Source organism: Lissotriton vulgaris, assembly GCF_964263255.1.
Source record: "Lissotriton vulgaris chromosome 2_1 unlocalized genomic scaffold, aLisVul1.2 SUPER_2_unloc_1, whole genome shotgun sequence".
Classification (NCBI taxonomy): Eukaryota; Metazoa; Chordata; class Amphibia; order Caudata; family Salamandridae; genus Lissotriton; species Lissotriton vulgaris.
This window is the reverse complement of record NW_028240612.1, coordinates 2831624-2839254: the sequence shown is the minus strand read 5'-3', so window position 1 is coordinate 2839254 and position 7631 is coordinate 2831624.

Below are 7631 nucleotides of genomic sequence, written 5' to 3'. Positions count from 1 at the left end.
TGGTTGTTTGATACAACACATCATCATAGTGTGGAAAAAGATTGTTTTTTATCTATAAGCCCAGTGATGATTAATTACATTTTTTGTGATATATTTTCCTGTTAATGAGCTCTGTTTTTTGGTTCTTGTCTGGTTGCTAGTTCTGCCATAACCTCGAATAACTTTATTGAAGGTCATTGATATTAAGAAGTAGACAAAACATTTCTTTCATTTACACTTATGTATTAGGCCGATATACATTCGTACATTCACCCAAAAACCTTGATGTACTCGTAAATGGCATAGTAGATCTGATAGCCATGATTGTCAGTTAAAAATAATACATACAGTTTCTCTTGATCGCCGAGCCACATGAGCTAGTTCCGGTGAGGATGGTTCCCTATTAATTTCTGTCACTGTGGGGAAAATTAACAAATCGAGTTGGCTACCCTCGCAATTTGGAAAGCCAGAACTCATTTCTTAGTGTGTTAGCTGGGGGTTTAAAGACTTGGCTAGAGTCTGACTTACGTGAAAATCGGTAATCCCTCACCCGTCTCATACCTCCGTGCTGCTCCGTGGTCTGTCGGAAGCTTACTGTGCCTTCGGTATTTATCAGTTGCCTAATTGGAAAAAGCTGCCTGCCGGCTTTTCGAAATTAGTTGCACCTGTGCGTTAATACACCAATCAGCCAGTACCAACTGTTGGGGCTGCTTGTATGGTAAAACTTCCTTATTTGGAAAAAGTCTAGACCGACAACAAAAACTGGGCGCTTCTTGCAGCACTCTTAAATCGTGTAGGAGACACCACTTCCTGTTGCTTCGTATGCATTGTCAGTTCCCTAGCATGGGATTGCCAAAAGTGGATCTTTATGAGCCTACTTAAACTCAATATTTATTGTAAGTTCATTTAAATTGGGATTGCAAATGGTATGTTGATCATGAACTCATGGGGCTCATGTGTATGTGAACACATTGGAATTTTCTATTATTCTGGGTAGTTCTTGTTGATGTTCTTGTTGATGTTCTGTCACATCAAATTCCCTTAAGCGTTGGCGGATCGCCACTGATGCTGCCTCCCCTTTAATATTAGATAATAATATTGTCGAGGCCTGATCGCAGTTTTCAGTAATTTCATACCTAAAATCAGAGCAGGCTCTGCCCCGAATCCGTTTAGAAATTGTTTCAGGACATCCGATATTACTGCAATTGAAGAAACACCATGTGTTTGGAATCGTCAATGGTGGTTGGACTGTGAAAGCCTGCATGACATATTGGACTAATTTCCAGTACATTTTTATTAACTCTTTGAGTTGAGTGAGTAACTCCTTGTTTGACATCTTTTCAATTTCAGGATGAGGTGTGTCGCTGGCTAATATTGGCTATCTACCTAGTGGACCGAGCCTGGTAGTGTGATTGTAATGTTTTAGGGCACCTTTAAACCAGAGATTATGCTCCTGGTATGTGAGTGGAATTTCAATATCCTCGAAGGGAATATATTTCTCTGGTGGTTCATCTTCTTTAAAGAAGTGAAACACTTTTGTTACTGGATTTGATTCTGGGAATACTGTCCATGAATAGAATATTTCTGAAAATATTCATATGCCTTTACCACGAAAACTTCCCTACACCTCTTGGTGTTAGGCCATGTTTATACATTTTAGAGTGACAGCTCTTCTTATATTCGGATGGATGTGTATCGCATCCTCATCGGTTTCCTTTAAACCAGTAGAATTTACAGCGAGATGTAATGCTTCGTCGACTGGAGTACCCTCAGCATTAACCCCGTTATTGGACATTGTTTTTCAAAAAAATGTAGAACAAGTTTCAAGGAAACAAAGGTAAGGTGCACAATATTTTGGAACACTGTATCCTTCAACGTTGAACAAACCAAACAGCTAATACATAGGATTTTTCTCCTACTCAGCTATGGCGGATATTAACCCTAACCACTCCAGAAGTCTTATGGAGTATGAAGAGCAGGGATCTCTGAGAAAAGCATGACTGAGTTACTTAAGTATCTAGTGTTAAATTAGTGCCTAACCAAAGGTTGGGCGCCATGTAGTGTAGTTCCTATTTCCCTAATAGGCTCTGCGCATTGGAATAATATACACTATAGTTTTGGCATAGGACTGGAGTCAGTATGCCCCTATCGAGTACAGTAAACCTTATTACTTTGTGTGCCAGCTAACTCAGAGGCCACTAGAAACTCCTTGTAAAACAAGAAGGGAGTAGTTTCTGGCAACTGCATGAACATGACAACGTTGTTTCCCTTTAGAATTAGAACATGTCTCAGAATTGTGGAAACAATAGATAACAGTTTCACTCAGTCAATCGTGCATTCTTAGTTTCTTCAGAGTTACACAGAAAGAGCTAGATGGGCAATTCCATAAAAGGTTTTTTTGAACAGTCCTGTTTCTTGTGCAAGAGATATGAGCTGTTACAATCGTAAGACGGTATGCGAAATGTATTATGTACAGTGTAAGCGGTAGAAAGAAATAATACTGCAATAGCATTGTTTTTTAGTTATGACACATATTCATATACAAATACATAAATAACACAGGCTAAAATGTTGATACTCGTCTGATGCTTCTAACTAGTTCTGCCCCAGTGTACTTAACCTAAGTATAGTACTAGGTAAGAAGTAGGTGTGGTATTCTATAGTATGGTAAGGATGTATGATGTTACAACGCATACTTTTACCACGCATACCATTACAACGCGGTATTTACAACGCATACCGTTACAACGCATAGCGCTTAGAGGTGCTGGATAGTGGTAAGTATAATTTTATATTCCAACTCCAGTCCCCGTGGACACTAGGGAAGGTGTTGGATATAAAATTATACTTATTCCCTATCCTAGAGCGCCCCCCAGCGCAATGCGTTGTAATGGTATGCGTGGTAATGCCTGCGTTGTAGTGGTAGTGCGTGGTAAAAAAATGCGTGCTAAACGTTGTATACCGTATGGTAAGCTATAGTTTGGTATGCCAAGAGTCCCTCTAGGGTCTAGTCAGCTCCATACCTTAGAGTGAGAAAGGTGAGAATTTCGTTCCGGGTCTTAAACTCTAACACCCCGCAAAGGGAGGCAGAACACTCGAAGTTGCATTCTCTGCAAGCAGGGATGACAGCGTCTGGTCAGTGAGTCAGGCTAGGATACGATCTCTTCTGAACTTGCGATGGCAAACCGTGCAGCCAAGTCGAGCCATGCCATGGTTTGCCATGGTAAGGAGAGGTATGTTTATACCTGGAAGGTGCTTAGGAATGTTTGTATTGACGTAAAGTCGGGCAGAGGAAGACGTCATGAATGAACCCTTAAGGAATAGCGGTTCATGCATAATAGATGAGTTCTTGGAGAAATCAATAGTTCTAGGCTAGGGAAAGTCCCAATGGCTTAAGGGTCTGGTTTCTAAGAACTCGTTGTGACGTTGGGGTGGACGGATGTAGGTGACCATACCATATTTGGAGAGCATGGCTAATGCCTAAATAAGGGCTGGGATCTTGTGTCTATATAAGGGCAATGTGATTTGTGCCTATACAAGGACATTTATCAGGAAAGATTATACGAACATCTAAACCGAAACACATCAGTTCTATACTAATAAAATAAATGATTTATAAAATAAATATTGAATCATGTACAAAGAAATGTAAACACAATTCTGCATTTGAAGGCAAGCTGATGAAAGATTTATTCGAATACAACAAAGACCTATGCTGTTAAAAAATGTTTTAACAATTGGCTGTATGCATGAGTTCATTGTGGAGTGGATGGTTGCAAATGAGAGTATGAGGTATGCCATTTTACACATTTCTAGTATGCTTGTATTGGAACCTATATGAAAAACTTGTATTAAAAGCAAAGAGCATGTATTGTTCTGTGAAAACATAAAAAATAACAATTGTTTAGCAAAGAAAGACGTTATCTAAAGGAATAGATTGTGGTACACCCAAATAAAGAATTGAAGTAAGTATGACAAACCTCCCAGCCATACATTTTTTTGTATATTTGTGAGAAGTTTCCAAAATAATTAAAACTGAAACGTTGTCTGCATGGGTCTAGTTTCTATTGACAATATTTTTTCTGCTCCAGTAACCTCGTTGAAGCAGGGAATCCCTTGTTTTTAAAAATATATTTCTACCCTCCTCAGTGATTTCCAAGCATGTGCCAGAAATGCACTTCTACCTAAGAACAATATATAACCAGTAGAAGTAGTTTCCCAACTCTGACATATCATGTCAAAAGAAACAGAGTTCTCAAACAATTACGTTATTTAAGACACCCCTTACTTGGGGGAGCCACGTGTTGGGAATCGGCGCTGCTGTTTTTCAGCCTCTGCCCAAATGAAAAGTGTGTCTTAAAACACTCGGGTCATGCTATGGTCGATGTGATAACAGAGTTGTTGTCGGAAGTGTAGTGATTAGCTGCTTGACTCGTGTAAAACACCTGAATTGTATGGACTTCGTGAAGATGGTTTGCAAGGGAAATTGGGCAACTTCACAGACTCTTAGGGGGCTTTTTGTTATTGTTAATAATTTTGAGTTGCATTTCTTGAACTTGAAATGTATTTTACTTATTAAATAAAATCACATTTCAAATAATTATACATGTCTGTTCTGGATTCTTAATCCATATTTGCTCTTCTGTTTTCAAGTTGGTTCATTAGCGTTTGAGCGCATTTATGCTTTAAGTAAACTTGTTGTCTCTTTGGGGTTTTGCTTTTTGATACAATTTAATGAAAGCTTGGATCTTCAATTTGACATGGCGTTGTTGTAACCGATGAGGCGCCTGTACATACAAAATATGTCTTCAGAAGAAAATGTTAAACATGTTCATAGATCAAATACAGTTACTTGAGTCTGCGCAGAGCAGCTGTTGCTAATATTTGGCGTAAATGTCCTAAACACGTTCGTGTTATATCAAACACGAACATTAAAATTATAAACTGTGCCTATGTGATGCTTTAGCCTATTGTGTTGACGATTTTACAGCTCGTGTGCACTGCAATTCACGGGAATACTATATCAAAAGGTCACAATCAGTCCTGCAGCTGTGCACAATTAAGAAAAGAAGAGCAGAGTGTCAAACATGGTGTGTGCTAAGGCACACGTTGTGTTTGAGACTCTGGTTTTTAGGTCGAGCATTGCGCAGCGCGCATTCACTGCTCTGGGAGATGACCTCTTGGAACACTCCAGCTTTTCAGCAAACTCATGCGCGTGGCTTTTTTTTTGCACACATTGTATTGCCCATTGCGTGTGGCTTTCAAAAATAAAAGCACACAATTTGCAAAAGGCGGGTGCATGTCCCACCTTTCCCATTAAATGTTTCCTCCTGCGGCCTACAGCTGTCGGGAGCGAGCAGCGGCGTGCATTTAGGTCAAGCCTAGCGTAGCGCGTATGCTCTACTCTTGGAGATGACCTCTTGGAATCACTCCAGCTTTTCACCAAATTCATGCATGTGGCTTTTTTTTTGCACACATTGTATTGGCCATTGCGCGTGGCTTCCAAAAATGAATCTCACCTTTCCCAGGAAATGTTTCCTTCCACGTCCTACAGCTGGTGGGAGTGAGCAGTGGCGCGCAGGGTGCCATCTGTTCTGGGTCATATTACAAAGGTTGCTTCTACTTTTGCGGCCGCATGGGCGCTCTTTTTTTTGGTTAATTGCCAAGCTGGGATTAATGTCCTTAATGGAAACTTAAGTACGCTAGAACCGACGAGAGCAGACCTCCTCCCAACCAACAATGATGACATGGTTTATTTTTAGGCCCGTTACAGACAGTGGGCTACCCTGTAATATATTGACATTTCTCTGCGTCCACTGGATTCATTTCCGGTCTCCTCCCGAGAAGTCTTTGAGAACACGAGTTTAGGGAAGCTGGGGAGCCTGGAAGTGATTGACCTAAACACAATGCAGTAACAGAAAGGATATGCGTGCGCGGAAACTGGTTAAAAATATTAAATAATAAACCAGACCTTTGGGTCACAGCGAGAGCTGTGCAGTGACCCTGGTGTTCAGTCATGAGTGAGGAGGGGGCTCAATAGCCGGCGCAGTGACTGCAGATGGCTGATCTGTCCCTAAAGGACACAGACACTCGGGGACTAGTCAAACTGACGTCATATCCGTCATTATCTCTAAAATGTCTCATAGAAATTCAAACATTCGTTGACTATTAATATATGGGCAATAAATGTACATAAGCAGTTAGCAAGTTTAATGAAGTGTTTATGACAAACATCACATGCCCATTGCACAGCACTCAGGCTGCCTTCCAAAAAGAGAAGGTTAAAAACCCCTCCAGGTGATATATTTCATTGATACTGATTCCTGTGACTCGAAAAGATTCTTGGTGCGCAGGTATTGGGGTGCAAGCACCTGCTCCCTTTGCCACCGAGTTCTTAAGACTATGCAAAGAGATGGCTCAGTAGTTATTGCCCCTACAACAGGTGCAACCTGAGGTCACAGGATTAAATCCCAGTAGGGCTAGCTCAGACTTTAATCCTCTGCCGGGCAGTAAAATGAGAATCATTCAGTTTCCGACACTGCAGCAAGACTTTTAGCCTCATGCGCTTTATTAAACACACATTATAATTATAATTATACCCACATTTTGCCAGGCCAAACTCTGCCTACCTTTTCCACGGATGTGCATAAAAAAATAAAAAATTCATTTTGTACCCAAACTTTTTATCATCCTACTTAAGTGGCTGAACACCTGCTTGTGGGACCTCATTCAGAGTTAAAAACAAGGCACAGGGCAGCCCTGCAGGCGCCCTCACCTGGTCAGCTGTTGACAGTATGGGGTTAGAGCAGAGGTCTTCAATCTGTGGGGCGCGACCCCCAGGGGGGTTGTGGAGTCCTTGAAAGGGGTTGCAGATTCTGTCAGAGTGCAGTTCCTGGCTTGGGCTGATCGAGGGTGCTCACGTGGAGGCCTAATTCACACCGAGGTGTGAAAAACATGAGGGTGGGCGTAAAATCCGTTTCGCTGGCGAATTTGCGGATTTTCCGCGATTTCGCGATCCGCGAATCTCGCGAAATCGCGGTAAAATCAGCGAATCAGCGGGGACGAATTTTCAGCCAAGCAAGGGTTACAGCAGCAGGTGCAATAGTTGAACCTAATTTCTTTGTAACCTTTTACAAAAGGGTTACAAACAAATTACCTTCAACTTGGACATCTGCTGCTAATTGCTTCCTGGCGCCTCGTTTCCTACTTGCAACTATTCTCTGACCCTGCTCTGACCCTTGAAGCAGGGTCAGAGAATAGTTACAAGTAGGCAACGAGGCACCTGTCCAAGGAATTAAACCTCATCAGGAAGCACTTACAGATATAAAAAACAGGAAGAAGGGAGAGGATGGCAAATACACCCATTTTGAGTTGTCAGGAGGGGTTAAACTAAAAGAGACCTTTACAGCACAATTTTCATATGCATTTTGCTAAAAATAAAAAGCTGTATGTTCTGGAGGGGCAAATCAGGAATCTGGCCCTTCAGAGATCCTGCCTCTCTTTCTTTCTCTCGTTCTCTCTCTCCCTCTCTCTTTCCCTCTCTTTCTCTCTCTATCTATCTATCTATCTATCTATCTATCTATCTATCTATCTATCTATCTATCTATCTCTCTCTCCCTCTCCCATAAACGACGGCATGGGTAACTTCGCTA